The following is a 19,667-nucleotide window of genomic DNA, read 5'->3' as shown; positions in this document are numbered from 1 at the left end:
TAGTACATCGTCGACTATTTTACTAAACGAAGCGTAGAAATTAATTTCTATTTATACAAAACTAAATTCCTCAATTAAATATTCTCATTAAGTTAATGATTAAGAAAGAGATCATTTGACATTTGACAAAGTCTTTTGATTTTTAAAAACCTCCGCCCACGTTGTTCACGTCGTATAAATATATCCAGTTACATATTAACATACGTTATTTATCATGTTGGTAGCATTGGCCTCTGTTCCAAATGTGCATTTTATCTAAATTTTTCTCCAAAAAAAAAAAAATAGAGCCATGTTTTTTTAAACTTCGGCCTATGCGTTGTAATTTAGTATTTTGGAAATTTTTTACAAATTTAATATCACCAAATTATACTTTTTTTTAGGCCGAATAACAGAGAAAATATAATTATGTTTAAAACACACCTATTCTATTGGCTATTTATTGCTAAAAAAAAAACTTTTTGATTGTTTTCAAAAATTTAAATTTCGAACCTGTTTATTATCTTTGAACACTTTTGACTTCCTGCCATTTCAAAAAAAAAAAGAAATTTCACATTATTTTTTATTTAAATATAATTTCGAATTTATTAACGCGATTGTTTAACATATTAATATTCTTGTTATTTATATACTAAGCAATCTTTTAACGGTATACATACGCCTAATAGTTTCTCAAAACGCTAGCTGCCAGAATGATTTTTCGAAAAACGATTTTTTTTTTTAATTTTGTCCGAAACCATTCGAATGGGGCCTTGCGGCTCACGCTATATACAACAATTCGATTAAGAACGCCACAGCGAGGTGTTGAATGGAAGTATGGCTTGCCGGACACATAGTCCGACACGGCAGCTAACGTATAAAGATTCTTGTAGATATAAATTAAATTTCATCTTTATGTAATCACTAGATACCGCCCGCGAGGAATTAAAAAAAAAAGGAAATTAGTAATCTACATGTTCTTTCGTACTATGGTCCAAAGCTATGCTAAATTTTAGCGATATCCATGCAGCCGTTCTGCAGATTACTACTAACAAACATCCATCTAAAAATTCGCATTTATAATATTACTAGCCGTTGCCCGTGATTCCATCCGCGCGGGGTTAAAAAATAATAATTAGTAGCCTAAATGGTCTTACAGACTATGTTCTACATCTATCTTTCTACGAGATCCATGCTACCATTCTGGAGATTATTTCAAACATCCATCCATCTAAACATTCGCATTTATAATATTAGTAAGATTTTTTTATAAGTATATATCATAGTCAGAATCCTTTGGCGCGAATGCCTTTCGTTACAAAGTCAAGTGTCATAAGTGAGGGAACATAAACTTCGATATTTCAGTAAGGCTAGTGTTGCGCCAGTACACCGGCACTGTCGGATTTTCTTTCTAACAGTACTTCGGATACCCAGTTATCAGTGAAAATTAACACATTCCATCTCCGGCACAATAAAGTTGAGAGTAATTAAAATGCCGTTACTTTGAGATTTGAGAAGTCACGTTTTGACGTATCATATCTTTACACTGTCAAAGATACTGTTTTAAACTTACTTGTATTATAAATGCGTATGTTTAGATGGATGGATGTTTGTTTCATCATCAGCTCACTATACGACCCCACTGAGGGGCTCGGGACCTACCCTAAGTTATGTGACTAGGTCAAGTCAACCACGCTGGACAAGTGCGGGTTAACTTCACACATATCTTTAAATCTTATCAGATATGTGCAGGTTGCATCACGATGTTTTCCTTCACCGTAAGAATGATGATGATGTTTGTTTCAAGGTATCTCCAAAACGGCTGATGAAATCTCGATGAAATTTGTCATACATATAGAACATAGTCTGGAAGAACACATAGGCTACTTATTATTTTTTTAATTCCACGCGGACGGAGTCGCAGGCGACAGCTAGTGTATTATAAAGGTGGCCAACGAGCGAGTGACCACCTGTATCCGCCGAAAAAGCGATGCGATATCTGCCCACAGACTATACAATTGCAGGTGCGTTGTCTATCTTTAATCCAGTCTTTCCCAAAGTGGACGATAACGATAGATTGTGGGCGCTGCAGGTCCCAAGTTGCAGGTAATAGTAAAAGTTTCGTTTAGAATTCTCCGTTAATATACATATATAGTTCACAATAATTAATTAATTTAATTTGAAGTTATAGTTGCTTTTAAATATGTGAAAATATGGGGGCGCTAAAAAAATATTTATTCTCAAAGTGGGCAGTAGACAAAATAAGTCTGGGAATCACTGCTTTAACCGAAGGAAGGGACGCACAGAAGAGGATACCTACCTATGCGTCCCCTTCTCCGCCATACTGACTTCCCCTTCCCATCTCGCACACTAATCAGACTATACGTAGAATTGCTTCAACTTCTCGTCTGTTTTCTGTGTGGTCATGGTATTCATGGGCGAGTCGACCAATTCGTGTTGGCATCTATCACACTTAGAAGAATTATTCACAAAAGGACGAGGTTCGTGATTCGTTTGTATGGTTATGTTATGTATTGCTTGCTCGTCTACCACCTTTTGCTATAAAAGCCTGATCATTACTAAACTTAAAAACTCACGTAAAAACTCTTAGTTCTTTAAAACATATATTTACATGTTTTCATACATGTTTTTACAGTCAAAACTCATCGTAAAAATAAATATGAAAACATTTCAAAAGTAAAAACGTTCCGTTACACGGCTTCCACGAAGTCAACAGACGTGAGCATTTCTATTTCTCGTTTTTTTTTCGTTTTATTATTTTCAAGCGATGACAAACAAAAGCTAAGAACGGATAGGCTCAATGCTGCGACCGTTATAATGATTACAACGGAGTCTTGTGGTCGAGGGATATAAAAATTTACGTGACTTGGAATTTTAACTGTTCGTCTTCATTGAAACACACTAAAACTATATTATTGTATTATTTCTAGTTGTATAAAACAGAAAACTTTCTATCTTCAACTGACAAAGATGAATCGAATATCACTTCACTCGTCAAAATTCAATGAATTGTTTATAACAATGAATTGGACAAACAAAACTTAATACTACTTATTAGTTTGGTAATTTAAACATATAAATACGAATCGAACATTTGTATAATATTTAAAAAAAATAGAAAGAAAATCTTTTAAGCTACTTATAAAACATCGTGACAATGCACATATCTGAGAAGAAATTCAAAGATATGTGTGAAGTCAACCAACTCGCACTTGGCCAGCATGGTTGACTATGATCTAGTCACATAAATTAGGGTAGGCTCTGAGATCCTTAGTGGGGACCTTTAGCTGATGATGATAAAACCATTTTTTGTTGTCTGTCTGCACGTCTTATTTTGTTCCGTATAATCTCTGAAACAGCTCAACACGTACCGGAGGTTTAATTTTAGTCCTCTTTCCCTTTCCTTTTCTTACGACGCGTAGAAGGGGAAATATTCTCTTTCTGTGCATCTCCTCCGTCGTTTAACGGTTGGTAATGCATCTGTTATTACGGATGTCTTTGGGTAGTGGTCGCTACGCTATTTCGAATAATTCAGTCCGCTTGCTTCCTTGTCACCTTATATTATAAAAAAAAAACAGAAATATTTTGATGGGGACTCTAATGGTGGGTAGCTAGTTTATACTGGAGTAACATAGTCTGTTTTACATTCCACGCTGACCATACCACGATTAACAGAAATGGACCAAAATTCCTTGTAATTTTGTACCTAATTTGTCGACTGTACTCTGCCACATACTGTATATTAATCGAATAATTTATGGCCATTTAAAAATTATCGCGATGATCTCTGATAGTCATTTAGAAATTCCAAATTTTATAGTAGTCAACTTAGGCATAGATAAAAAAAAATTAATATATTCTATATAAATTTCCATATACACGAATATATCCTATTTAATATACATGCGGTCACATGAATCAATAAATTTGATATTCCTATCCATCCTTTAAGTATTTATTACGACATAAACATGACAGAAATACATTTGTTAATATAAATAGTTTAAAATATGAAAATGTTATCAAATGCCTTTACAAAAAAACAACCTAAACAGTTTAGGGTTAACGCAGACTAATCAACTTCCCACCCATCCAACAACGCCTCGACTCGCGATCGTCGCGGCATCCACTCGTCGACGCCACGACGTCGTCACAAAGTGCGCGACCACTTTAATTGTCATGAAAGAAGACTGCCTTTAGGAAACGTACCCATACTACGTGACCCGTTTAGGGGAGGGGGTAGCGGAGTCTTTAAAATACTACGGTCAGTCACAGGAGTGTGGGGGGAGTTCAGATTTTAGTCACATAGTCGTTACTTGTTTTTTTTTCATAATACATAATTCACTAGTAATTTAAGTATGCGCGCAGTCTTATGCTATAAAGAAGAGTATGAGCCAAATTATTTCTTTTTCAATTTTTATCTGTGAAATGATTAAAAATCATAATTATGAATTACTTCGTAAAAACTAAAGGGGTGGACATGTACTACGAGTGGTCACCGAGGGAAGGGAGGGGTCGAAAAAACTAAAAAAATAGGTCACGTAGTATGGGTATGTTCCCTTAACTATGATATAATCTATGTAAAAGCGTGTAATAGACAAATTATAAAAACAATTCCATTAATGTATATAACCTTTTATATAAACTATATAATTATATACATAGTTAACCTTGACATTGAAAAGGAATTCAAAGTTACAACAATAATATATGATTTAACAATAGTAACGTTTGTAAACCTCGAGAAATAAAGACATCGCATTGTTAGATAATTTAGACTAGACGATATTGTAATTATCATGGATTTAATAACATGATTTGTTACTTTAAAAACAAAAAAAAATCAACTGACTACATGCCCTATGACTCTCATTGGAAGAATACGAATCCAATGACACCTCACTCTTCAAAATCGATTCAGGACTTAAGGCTACAAGAGGTCACAATTTTTGGTTACGTATACATCATCATCAGCTCACTATACGTCCCCACCGAGGGGCTCGGAGCCTACCCTAAGTAAAAGGTGATTAGGCCATAGTCAACCACGCTGGCCAAGTGCGGGTTAACTTCACACATATCTTTGAATTTCTTCTCAGATTTGTGCAGGTTGCATCATGATGTTTTCCTTCACCGTTCGTATATCACACCGTTGGTTACGTATAACTTAGTAATATTATAAATGCGAATGTTTAGTTGCTTATTTGCTAGAAGGTATCTCCAGAACAGCTGCACAAATCTGTCTGGAATTTGGCATACATATAGAACATAACCTGAAGGAACAGATAGGCTAATTTACTTTTTAATTCCGCGCGGACGGAGTCGCGGGCGTCAACTATTACATGATGTAAAGAGCGAGTACATATGACTTTAAAATGGAGATAGCACACATGCGAGCTAATTAAACCCTAAGTTATAGTGACTAGGACATATTCAATGCTGGCCAAGTGCGGGTTAACTACACACATCTTTGAATTTCTTCACAGATATGTGCAGCGTCGCGATGTTTTCTTCACCGTAACGTCGGATAAATGTACATACGTAAATCGAAAATTGTAGAATACATTGGTACATAGGACCTGTCGATAACAAGTCAAGTGCTTTAACCCCTGAGCCACTGACTCTAAAACAAGAACATCTGCCGTCAAACTTATTTGACAAAGATAATCCGATGTGCGCGGGCCAACCTCTGTCAACGGCCATATACTATCTATAACTCTAAATTAACTTTTATAATCTATTTAATTAACATCGTAGTGTATGTTTGTTGATTTTTTTTTAATTTTCAATCGATTAAATACATTTCATTCAAGTTAATTGCGATCATTTTGTCAAATGTTAACGTGTTTAGAGAAAGTTAGGGCCTTTACGGTCAATTAATTTATAATCGGTGGCTCAGGGGTTAAGCACTTGACTTGCAATCTACAAGTGGTTCAAATGCCGCTATGTACCAATGTGTTTTTAGATTTTCGATTTACATATGTACATTTATCCGACGTTCTAACGGCAAAGGAAAACATCGTGATGCTGCACATATCTGCGTAGAAATTCGAAGATAAGTGTGAAGTCAACCCGCACTTGGCCAGCGTGGTTGACTATTGCCTAGTCACCTGACTTAGGGTAGGCTCCGAGCCCCTCAGTGGAGACGTATAGTGAGCTGATGATATTTATAGCATGATATTTTGCCACCTAATTTGGCGCACCTTTATCATAATAAATTACATATAATTTCAATATTCATGTTCGTTCGATTTTTTTATATCTTTAGAAATCTCTAATATCGTCCAAAATGTCATAAAACGACCATATTTGGGTGTGTTGAACGACAGGGACTGACCTTATATATTAAAAAAAAATAACGTGATTCAAGATGACTTAAAAAAACAAGCATAATGTGTAATTTAAATCTTATACGTGTTGAGAAAACATTTATTTACTGTTTAATCGATTCATTATTAATTTTGACTATAACACGGTTATTTTTTGCCTTATTAAAAAAAAAACTAAGTGATTTAATTTTCGATCATTATCTCTTCTACATGAAAGGTGACTTGACTAACACGTCCCAGAGAGTCTATCGTGAATACTTACGATATGCGTTTTCGTAGTCATCGAAATATATCAAAATTTATTTGTCATACTTACGCCCGATAACTCATTGCATAAACTTTAAAGGTACACGTCCATTGGACCGCACCGCACTGCTCGCAACATAGCCCGAGACAGCGCTACATCCATCCGAACCCACATCGCAAAGACACAAAGACAACGCAGATCCGTTTAATCCGTGCGTGCGAAGTGTCCGGCGTGGGCTAATGGATGCGTAGCTTAATTTAAATTTTATCAATAACGATACGATGACGATTATCAGAAATATTCATGGTAGGCCCACTGATTTAGACAAGATATATATCATCCGATTCGTATTCTTCTCCACAATGTCAGGGGTGCAGTCAGTTGTTTTGTAAACTAAGAAATATGCAGGTTTGAATATAAGTCCCATTATGACTGTCTAAACGATTAAGCAAGATGGACCGATGACCTGGTAAAGTTTGCGGGAGCGTAATGGATGCAGGTAGCACAGGACCGGTCATCGTGGTGATCTTTGATCTATGCCCAGCAGTGGGCGACTTACGGCTGAGAAAGAAGAAGAAACGATTAATCTATACATATAAATAAAATTGTTGTGTCTGTTTGTAATATTGAAATAACCGTTTTTTATTACATGTATATGAATATATATACGGTACATAGACTAAAATATTTTTTTTATTATTTTTGTCTGTCTGTTTGTGTCGGCTAATCTCTGAAATGGCTCTACCGATTTTGACGGGACTTTTATTGGCAAGTAGCTGATGTAATAAGGAGTAACTTAGGCTACGTTTATTTTAGAAAAAAAAGTAATATTGTCCAGTATCGCGCGCAGCTCAAATACAGTAATACGCGGACTAAGTCGCGGGTATAGCTAGTTTTTTTAATATAAAATAAGGGTGCAAACGTGCAGCGGGAACACCAAGGTGTTCAACTATGTCCATGGACATCTGCAAGACCTGTGGAACCGCAGATGTTCTTTGAGTTTTGTTCTCCGAGATTCATAGGGGTTTTTAAATTTATGATTCACATCCATCCAATACAAAGTTGCATCTATATCATCATAAATGTAGAAATAAAAATAAAAAAACCGATCTAAATGAAATACATTAAGTGGGTAGTTCAAAAGGTTTTCTACCGCATTTGATATCTTTAAGAAAGATCTTAATATTTATTAGTAAAGTCATTAAATAGTTTTAGATAAGGCGTGATATGGGCCTATTTCAATAGGAAAATTACATTTTTGAAATAAACTATAGAGATAGTTTTATCATAAACATAGCTTGTGTTTCATCCGAAAGAAATTCCATACATTTGTTATAAAGAAAAACTGTCAAATCATTATATATACCCGATAAGGGGCTCAGAGTATCCTGAGTTGATTAGGTCATAGTCAACATTAGGTCGCGGACGAAAGCGCAAGCGTGCCCGTGGCTTTTTTTTTCCAGCGAGGAATGCTTTATGCATAGTCCGCGCCCCGGGGGGACGCGGTAGTTATGTGGGATTCTCCTTCATAGCGGAGGCATACCCACTAAACCTTTCTGTTCCTCCAACGCATCGGGACGGGACCACGGGCACGCTTTCGCTCACGTCCGCGGCCCCGTCTGCGCCAGCTGCCGAGGCAGCTCCCTCACGGGGGGAAAGCGTGCCCGTGACCTAGCCATGATGCGTAGGAGGAACAGAGGGGTTTAATGGGTAAGCTTCCCATCCGGAAGAAAATCCCACATAACTACCGCGTCCCCCCTGGGGCGTGGAGTATGCATAAGACATTCCCCTCTGAAAAAAAAGGTCATAGTCAACACTGGCCCAGTTCGGATTGACACACATATTTTTGAATTTTTTCCTTCACGGTAAAAACGTCACATAAATGTACATACAGGGTGTCCCAAAAGGTTACGTACATAGGAAGGGGGATGATAGGGGTGGTCACAAGGGTCACCAGAAAAATAAAATAAAAAATCCCCTCTGGGTATTAAAAAAAATAAATGGCATTTTTTAAAAACTTAAAAATTTTACACCTTGTGGGGCAATTTTAATTTTCTTTAAAATCTTTGTTAGTTGTATTGTTTTTTTTATTTCATATTGATAAAGGGTTATTGATGATAACATAATAGCTTTTTTTTAAAGGTAGCAATATTTGTAGGTCATTGGTTACAAAATAGCCCCAGAAGGTGTAAAATTTTTAAATTTTTTAAAAATGCCCTTTATTTTTTTTAATACCCAGAGGGGAATTTTTATTTTATTTTTCTGGTGACCCTTGTGACCACCCCTATCATCCCCCTTCCTATGTACGTAACCTTTTGGGACACCCTGTATATAAATCGAAAATCGAATAACACATTCGTACATGGGACCTATCAATTACAAGTCAAGTGCGTTAACCCCTGAGCCACTGACTCTAAAACCAGAACATCTGCACCTGTCAAACTTATTTGACAAAAATAATACGATGTTTTCCTTCACCGTAAGAACGTCAGATAAATACGTAAGTCGAAAATCGAAACACATTGGTACATGGCGGGATTCGAACCCAGGACCAGCAGATTACCCCTGAGCCACTGACGTTCTTTCAATTTCTAATGTCAAAATTCAAACGCTCAAATCACAAGGAAAGCCTTCACCATTGGTCGAGAATGACCGTTACCATGGCAACCATCTTTGCTGCTATTGGTTGGCCATTTTAGTCCCTTTCTCGCATGACATTTTTTTTCATTTTACTCACCCCCTAAGAATAGTGGCGTAAAAATACATAACCTCAAGTGTGTCGTCAGTTTAGGGCTTTTCAGTACAAAAAGAATAATTCAAATATATGCCGTGATTGCTTAAATTTTGAGTTATAAAGAAATATGTTAACGCTTTATAATCCTACTAGCTGTCGCCCGCGACTCCGTCCCGCATTAAACACTTAATAAGTAACCTATGTGCTGTAGACTATGTTCTACATATATGCCAATTGAAAATAAGATAGTAGCAGAGCTACTAAATATGCATATAAAATTTAATAAAAATCGGTCAAGCCGTTTCGGAACAGAATAACCAACATTGTGACACGAGAATTTTACATACAAGGTATGTATCTGTAAGCTAATAGCATAACTGGCGACCGTGACTCCGCACGGAATTAGTAACAAACTTTTTTTTAAATCATAAGGTGACAAACGAGCGAGCGGCCACCTCGAAACGCTAAAATAGAAAAGTGACCCTTGCCCATAGACATACGAGACATACGAGAGAAAATATTTTCCCGTTCCATGCATCCTCTCATCCGGAAAGTCCACTTCCACTTCCCATCCTTTGCTAATAAGAATAAGGCTAGGAAGGGAAAGAGGACTAAATTAGGCTTCCGGGACGCACACTCATCAAACTGTACGCGGAAATGCTTCCACTTGACGTCTGTCTTCTGTGTTGTCGATGTATTTCACCGGGCGAGCCGGGACAATTCGTGCGAAGATGTTAAAGCGGGCTCTACCACTGTTAACTACTACTACTTAACAAGTACCTATGTGTTCTTCCAGACTACGTCCTACATCTATAACAAACATCGACATCTGTTGAACCGTTCTGGAGATACCTTCAAACATCCGTCTAAACATTAGCATTTATAATATTAGTTAATTTTATTAATCATCAGCCTATATCTGTCTATTGGATGGGCATTTCCTAATGTCAAATTAATTAGTCAAAATTAATTACATTAAATAAAATTTGCCGCCAAAGTCTTAATTTAAAAGATGCAGATTTTGTTCCTAAATGTTTTGTGATAAATATTTTCTAACGGTCATGAATACGGGTGTGAAATGACTAATGTATTTAAATATTTTTCTTATAATTTAATTTATTCGTAGATTAACGTACATAATAACTCATTGTATTGACCTTTTAAATGACAAAATAGTTCTTTAACTTTTAATTCTACGTAAAAGTCGTAGGCGATATCTATCTTACTAATATTATAAATACGAAAGTTAAGATGGATGTAGCGTTGCCGGGCGTCCGGATAAAGCTGGAGATAGGTAGGATTTTTGATTGCGTGTCTGTAAAGCAGTCTCAAAAAAGTCTCCCTCTCACTGGAGGAGTATCGAGTAGTCACAATGAAACACTGGTTATATCTTTGTGCGAGTCAACTTTAATTAAATTCGATCAGCAAGTCGAAAAATATACCAAATAAATTGATACCGCGATCTAAACAATATGTTCCGCCATCTATTGATATAATAAAATATTATAAACTAAATTGACATAGCGTTTGACAGTGTCCGTTCAAAAGAAACTGTCCGGCTTGTCCGGCTTTTTACATTTCGTAAACGAGAATAGCCAATGAAGGATGTCCGGCTAAACTGGATGTTTAGTCAGGCTATTAGATTAGGAGATATGACAACCCTAGATGAATGAATGTTTGTTAAAGGTATTACCAGAGCGGCTGAACAGATCTTACTGAAATCTGTCATAGATGTAGAACATAGTCTTGAAGAACACATAGACTGCTAAGTTTTATTTTAATACCTCGCTGATATAATCACTGGTGTTAGCTCATCATCAGCTCACTATACGTCCCCACAGAGGGGCTCGGAGCCTACCCTAAGTTAAGGGTAATTAGTCAACGCTGGCCAAGTGCGGGTTGGTTGACTTCACACATATGTTTGAATATCTTCTCAGATATGTGCAGCATCACGATGTTTTCCTTCACCGTAAGTGTACATATGTAAATCGGAAATCGAAAAACACATTGGTACATGGCGGGATTCGAACCCAAAACTTGCAGATTGCAAGTCAAGTGCTTGACCCCTGAGCCACCGACACTCGTGTTAACTAGTAATATTATAAATGCGAAAATTTAGATGTATGTTTGTTAGAAGGTATCTTTAGAACGGCTGAACATATCTTGCTGATATTTGTCATAGACGTAGAACATAGTCTGGAAGAACACATAGACTACAAACTTTTTAAACTCAGCACTGACGGAATCACTGGCTGGTTAACTTATAAACTGATCGTATTCTGACACGGGTCATCTATTACGTAGATAAAATACATATAAAATTTTATAGTATATTACTATCTTAACGTCTTCACTCATATAATTATGTGTGTGGGCTTACAGTAACTGCTTGTAACTCGATTCATTTTATAATATGGATTAAATTCACGTTATATCCGACATTTCTCAACGGCTCTAAACTATCAATAAATGTTTACGACCGCATCTATCTATCTCAAATGTGCCTTAGTGACCATTGGATGGTACTAACCACCACAAATATTGTCAATAAAAATATAAACAAGCTACCAAGTACATCAATTTTGTTTCAAATTGTCGTAACTCCAATTATGCAGATGCGACCCAATAAAATGTCATCATTCGACACTTTATAATTAGAAATAGGTTCGTTATACACATTAGCTGTGCCCGCGACTTCGTCTTCTATCGATTATTTATACTTATTTTACTAACAACATTATAGTTTTAACAGTGGTAGAGCCTGCTTTAACATATTCGAACGAATTTTCACTTCGCTATTTCAGCGATTTCAGGTGGCCGCTTGCTCGTTTGCCACCTTATTATAATATATATATTAAAAAAAAGTACTGTAAGTGTTTTTTATATATAATAAAGCAACGATATAACATATTACTCACAAAACATTCACATAAACCTGACATAATGTAAAACTAACATTCATCCCCTAATGTTATTTTGCACCCTTGAGGGTAAAATTTATATAAATATTAAAATATTTATTTATAATAAAGTAACAGCCAAAAAAATAAGTTCCAAGTATCTAATATCTGTAAAAATGACCATACTTCCATATAAATTTCCAACCCCTGACAGTCCAGTACTGCTGGCGAGACGCCGTAGACCTGGACATGCGGGAGCTAAAAGCGACGGCGAAACGGCACAATTGACAATAACTTTCGATAAATCATATTCGCGCGTCGGTTACATACTTTTTTTAAATTCGCTATGGAATCGCTTCAAAGCGAATGCACTTTGTCTAAGCTCTCAGGACAGACGACCTTGTCGATCACTTTGGTTCGCTATCCCAGCGGAGTGAGTTAGAAACTGACGGATAAAACTGATTATTTATTTATTAAGACAAGCCAACAACATACATATAAAATAGAGGAAAACAATAATCACACAAACATTTTACATATGTATACCAATTACAGGCATGCACAAATTACGTTAGACGCAATTAAGCAATAACTTTCAGGTTAAAAGATTCTTCTCGTATTTCTAAATCGTCATATACCATCTTGTCTTCCACAGTATTTCTGAATGCAACATCTCCGTCTCAAACTATTGTTATATCTGTTTTGTCAAAGCTGACAGGGATGACGATATGTTTTACAGTATCGTCTCAGAAACCTACAGTTAGTCTTCTTTGATCGCTTTAGGTTAACATAAACAGTATATAGATCGCCGTTTTAATCTGATTTGAAAGTTCGTCAACACGTTGAGAAACGTCAGCCATCGGTGGCTGACACTAGAGTTTTTGTTTAGGTCGCGCCAGACAGACTTGGCGTGTAACGTGTTAAAACAAAGCCTATAGGTATAACGTTACGTTAAACTATTTTGTACTGCGATCGGAAACACCGGCCCTTTCAAACCATTGAGTATAAGCGGCGCTCGTGGCCTGAACGGGATAGTCTTAGAAATACGCGTGGCGTTCAACGTGTTAAGGATTCGCTTCGGAGCGAATGCATTTTGTCTAACCACGCTGATCACAATAATGTATTAATTCAACACATATTTACATGAGTCATAACCACAATGTTTATATACTTATTACAAGTATATAACATAAAACTGATAATTGAGGTACTGTGTGGGAGATGAAAAATATATTTTTGAACAAATAAACACATCTGGGGACCTAGTATGATTATTTGCGACAAGCGCCTTCGTAAAATAGTCGGTAACGACTCCGTCCGCACCGAATTAAAGAAACATAATTAGGAGACGTCGGTGGCACAGGGGTCAAGCACTTGACTTGCAATCTGCAGGTCTTGGGTTCGAATCCCGCGAAGATATTCAAAGATATGTGTGAAGTCAACCAACCCGCACTTGGCCAGCGTGGTTGACTATGGCCTAATCACCCATAATTTAGGGTAGGCTCCGAGCCCCTCGGTGGGGACGTATAGTGAGCTGATGATGATGATAATGAATTAGGAGACTATGCGTTCTTCCAGACTATGTTCTATATGTATATCAAATTTCATAAAGCTCCGTTCAAGACTTTTAGAAATACCTTTAAACAAACATCCATCCATCTAAACATTCGCATTTATAATATTAGTAAGATAAAGGTACGCATCCATTATATATATATATATATATATATATATATAATAGATAATATTATAAATAAGAATATTAAGATGAATATTAGACGTTATCTCCAGATGCATTAATCTTAAAAATTGTCATAGATGTAGAACATAGTCTGGAAGAACACATAGGCTATCAACTATTTTTTTATCACGCGGACGGGCTCGCAGGCGACGACTGGTAGGTCTACGGCGTCTGATATTTAAACAGTGCATGCACGACTTAATCTATGCAAGTTAAAACGGTATCAACGTGTGAAAGGGACGGCTATATCATTACCAACATTCCAGAAATAGGTCTATGAGGCCAAAATACAAGCCGACCTATTAAGATAACAATAATGACATGACCGGGCCGAAAGCGTATTAATACAGTTCATGTAACAACTCGTATCATTGTTAATGTTGCGTTTTATCACAAATATAAAGATTGTCTTTGACTACGCCTAAACTGATTTAAATAAACATAGATTTAGAAATTGTCTATTACAAAATCTCAACATACATTTGTGCCTTCTTTTTTTATATCATAAGGTGGCAAACGAGCAAGCGGCCACCTGAAGTCGCTGATATAGCGAAGTGACCGTTGGCCATAGACATACGCAATTGCATATGCGATGCCTACCTTTAATCGACGGAGGAGAGGATGCACACAAAGAAAATATCTAGCAGCTAGTCTTACTAATATTATAAATGCAAATGTTTGGATGGATGGATGGATGTGTGAAGGTATCTCGAGAACGAATCTCCATGAATTTTGGCACACATGTAGTACATAGTCTGTAAGAACGGATAGGCTAATAATTAAACACAGCTAGTCTGTTTATAATCCTACTAGTTATATTGTAAACTGATCACATTGACGTAAAATAATGAATTATTTATATTTTTTGTGACATTCATTTCTAAAGTCGTCGATCTAAAAATGCGTCACAAACCAAAGTCAAACAATGTCAAATGTCTTATTAATAAAAATAATATGTAATATAATAGCACAAGCAAAAATATCACATTAAACCTGATTATTATTTGTTTTTAATATTTTTGTTTAAAATAAAGATGGCATCCTTTGAACATCTGACTATCATCAGAATTTATTCACGGGCCTCATCAGGGTAGGTTGCTGCGAATGTACAAAAAAATATAACCAGCAACTCCATCCATGCCATAACAAAAAGCTTAATTATTAGCCTATGTGTTCTTCCAGACTATGTTCTACATTTATGATAAATTTCAATAAGCAGCTGTTCCAGAGATACCTTCTAACATGTATATACACAAAATATCACTATATATAAAAAGTTATATACTCCGATTGTTGAGCGTCGGTGGCTCAGGGGTCAAGCACTTGACCTGCGATCTGCAGGTCCTGGGTTCGAATCCCGCCATGTACCAATATGTTTTTTGATTTCCAATTTACATATGTACGTTTATTCGACGTTCTTAAGGTAAAGGAAAAAATCGTGATGCTACACATATCTGAGAAGAAATTCAAAGATATGTGTGAAGTTGACCCGCACTTGGCCAGCGTGGTTGACTATAACCTAGTCACATAACTTAGGGTAGGTTCCTAGCTCCTCGGTGGGGATGTATAGTGAGCTGATGATGACGATACTCTGACTATAAATACGGCAATTAGATAATCTCTAATCATCTCTAATGATTATTTAATATTTACAAAATAAATATAAATAAAATTCAAATAATCTTATATGTTTGTTAATTCATCTCATTTGTATGAAATTGTTTACAACTCGAACCATTAGTAGGTTCATATAATTTTGTAATCAACAAAAAACTTGTTTATATCTACTAATATTATAAATAAGAATGTTTAGATGTCATCATCATCAACCTGCCCTTATCCCTATTGAAGGTCGGCACAGTATGTACTACTCCTCCATACATCTCTATCAGCCGTCATATCCGAGTCTACCCCCTTCTTACGCATATCCTCTTTCACACAGTCATTCCATACTTTTTTTGGTCTTCCCCTACCCTTGTAGCCATCATCATTCAATCTCATTACTTTTTTGCTTATATCATGATCATCCCTCCTCATAACATGTATGATGTATACATGATTATTTAAAATTCTCTCCGGGAAAGCTCAACGGATCTTTCTGAGATTTCGCATATGTAGAACATAGTCTGGAAGAACACATAGGCTACTTATTAAGAGGGATTCGCGGGCGACAGCTAGCAGCCAAATGTAAACAGATAATAACTTATTTAGTCACTAAATGAATTTGATAAAAAAAATAAAACCCAATGACACTGCACTAATGACACATTCTGACCAAGAAATAAAAAAAAAAAACAATTTAGTAATTTCTATATATTCATTCAAATAGTTTAGGCTAAAATATGACTATGTACCTAACACACCTAAAAAACTAACTCCAATTCAGGTAAAAAGGTAATTTAAATAAAAAAGCAAATAAAAAAAAAACCACAAGTGATCCGTGGCTTAGGAGTGAAATAACAGCTCAAAATCAAAATTGTTTTAACCACAGCATGTAATAATAGACTTACAGTGGGTTTCTAAAACCAAAATCTCCATTTAAAACATATTCTCATCTCTATTTTGTCAAAGATACTGACAGGGATGACAATATGTTTAATACAGAGATTTCAGTCTCAGAAACCCACAGTTATTCTCACATTTAAAACATGATGTCCTTGAAAGTGCAATAAAATTAAGTATAAATAGAGCAAAGTCAAACTTAACACATGCAATGCCACTAAAAGTTTTTCTTATGAAAATCAACTTGCCAAATGTGTGGCAGTAACTCTGCCTACACTATAACTGCACTAGTATTAACATATTGCCATCCCTTACATTCAATTTTTTTTTTGTTTGTATGTCAGCTAGGTTTGTTTGTATCAGGTAATCTCTGGAAGAACTGGACCAATTTTAACAAGACTTGGATAAGGTAGCTGTTACAAGCAGGAATATTATAGACTACTTTTACTTTCATTTTTTAATTCTGCATAGATCACGGAAGAACACTAGTCTTAGCTAAAATTATCAATTGCTTATCCACTTTTGGATATCAACATTTTTTAATTTTTACTCCATTTCTAGTAATTTCCAGCAATAAATGCCACAAAATCCTAGTATCATTGAAAGTGTTAATCTTTCATTTTTATTATAAAGACAATTATAACACTTAGATAACCTTAGAATAACAATTCTTATCAATTAAGTAATATGTAATATAAAGCATAATAAAAAAGTCAATCTTACTTTTTTTATTTTGTAACCATCATCATCAACCCGCCCTTATCCCTACGGAAGGTCTACACAGTATGTACTCCATACAATCAGCCATTGAATCTGAATCCACTATCTTCTTACACATATCTTACACACAATCTGAAACTTCAATGTACTACATGCTGCAGAAAAAGCAATATTCCGGACAATCTCCGGAGTGGTTGGACCAATTTTGACAGGAGATTTACTGAAAGGTGATGTAGAATCAACAGACCAACTCACTGAAACTTGGCATACATTTAGAAAATCTGGAAGATCATATAGGCTACTAATTAAATCACATGAGCAGAGTCACATGCGACAACTAGTTTTTTAATAAATGTCAACAGAAAGTTTTGTTCAATATTATTGTATTTTATGTATCAGATTAAAACAAAATATTTAAATTTGACCAAAATTATAGGATGTTATTAATTTAGCCTTTTATTATTATTTATCTTTTTTATTACTGTTTAATATATTTTGTTATTCTATAAATACAAGATTAACATATAAATAACATACTGTAAATAAAATTAGTGTAAAATTGGTTCAAAGAATCTTGTATAAAGTAAATTGTAATTGGAATGTAGTATTAACTATATGTATCACATATTATCAAATATCATAGAGATAAAATCAATTAAGTTTTTAAAAACAATTTTCTCTGTCTCTAAACTATCCTACCAAAGTTTTATAATCTGTCCATTGGTTTATAAATAAGAAATATATACATTTGATGTAAATTTTTATAGATTTAAGGATAAATAATATAAAAAGACAATGTTAATCTTGTATAAATTATTCCAAATCTCATTTTAATAAAATAACACTAAATTAGATACATAAAATTTTCACACGGTACATTTAAAGTTATACTTAATTTGAATATTTAAAATCAATTTCTTTCTTCGTTCATTGAATTTTAAATCAGGAAAAATCAATATATATTTTTCTATTAATCCTTACAAAGACAAGATATAAGAAGGCTTTTGTTTTATTTATGTTGTAAGAAATTATAAATATCAAGAAGTTTAGTGAAAATAAAAGTTTTATTTCAAGATTTTCTCATAATTTTTTTTTAAATCTTTTATAATCACTAATGCATTTTTGAAATAAACTTTTTGGAATGTACTATTAGAAAATATATTAGAAGATTAAGCACAGATAAAATCAGATAGATTTAACACATTTTAAGACATAAAATCCTTCTTAGAATAAATTTGAATAAATCTATGTTTATGTTATCTATGCAAATTGCAACAATCTCCGTTTATATGGATTAATGAATTTTGGATTTTTTAATTCAACTGGTTTGGATGTATCATAGCTACCTAATTAAAACAGTTTTGATTTTGGAAATTCTGTGCAGACTGCAGCAGACATAGTTTATAGCTGTTTCTCGATGAACTGTTGACCGAGTTGCGGTTCACCAATTTGTTTTAGGTTCGGAGTACTTACTGATACGTGCAACTGCGAGTAGTCCAAGCAACAGACGGGTGGCCAGCCGACATGCGATCTCGGCTGCGTTGTAACCCGCCGCTTCGTCCCCCAGACATCCGTCACAACATAAAAACACAATTCTACCGAATGCTTTCACGCACGGAATGCACTAGACACAACTATTAGACAAACAAAACAGTAAAAACACGCACTGTAACAAACATTTTAAACGTTGCACTGTCGACTTCGACACCGTCTCGTTACTCCCATCGAAGCACTAACCCATATTCGAGCGGCGTATTACCGTGTAATGAACGGAATTATTACCAATTTACGGCACCGCGCACGACGTCCGTTCGCCGCGAGAAAATACAAGTAAAACGTTTTTCGAAAGCGCCTAGACACTCGCATGCGGACCTTTCGAAAAAGTACAAAATACAGTCGCGCGCTAAATAGGAAAATCGATAAGGCCGCCGACCGATCGTCGGATCACAACTAGAATAATAATTTATCAAAAAATGTAATAAAAACGACATTATTTCTTGTGACGGTTTCGAGCTGTCAGAATTTTCTACGTGAAACGCGGCCGATTGGAGCGGTGCGCCGTGTCCACCTCGGATCATAGGCGAGCGCGGCGTTCCAACTCGGGCGGGTTAGCGATCGCGCGCCAAGCGATTCACAACCTTATCAACGTCGACGGCGACTCTTCGACTTTCGTATTTGGCGCTAAGTTTGCGAAAAATGCGAAACGGATACTAATCCGTTTGTAAAACTTACGACCGCCGATGTTCAGTGAATTGGAAAATTCCAAATAATAAAATAGCAGAGCGCGCGCGACGACCGTACACAGAAACGAGACACCGCGACACACTGTTTTTGAAACATTTGGCTCGCCTCGACGTCATTTTTGGCGTATTTTGAGTTGATCGCGTACGGGAAAACTCGAAAGCGTTCGGTCGTAAGAAAGGGATGGAAACTAATGCTCGCGGGCAAAACTAAACTTTATAGCCCTTTGCCGTGCGTACTTTATATATTTACACTTTTA

At 35.6% G+C, this 19,667-nt stretch overlaps 1 protein-coding gene across 1 annotated transcript in view; it reads right to left on the bottom strand.

Moving 5' to 3' along the window:
* LOC106115212 (protein jim lovell) overlaps positions 1 to 19,378 on the bottom strand; it is an 86,706-nt gene extending 67,328 nt beyond the window's left edge. Inside the window, exon 1 of the mRNA XM_013308530.1 lies at positions 18,641 to 19,378. The gene's annotated coding sequence lies outside the window, so the exon portion shown is untranslated. The remainder of the gene's footprint in view (positions 1 to 18,640) is intronic.
* Between the last annotated feature and the right edge of the window lie 289 nt (positions 19,379 to 19,667).

The sequence above is a fragment of the Papilio xuthus genome, unplaced genomic scaffold (genome assembly GCF_000836235.2).
Source record: "Papilio xuthus unplaced genomic scaffold, Pxut_1.1 DF827870.1, whole genome shotgun sequence".
In the NCBI taxonomy this organism is placed as follows: Eukaryota; Metazoa; Arthropoda; class Insecta; order Lepidoptera; family Papilionidae; genus Papilio; species Papilio xuthus.
The sequence above is the reverse complement of the archived record's forward strand: the minus strand, read 5'-3'. Positions and strand labels throughout refer to the sequence as shown.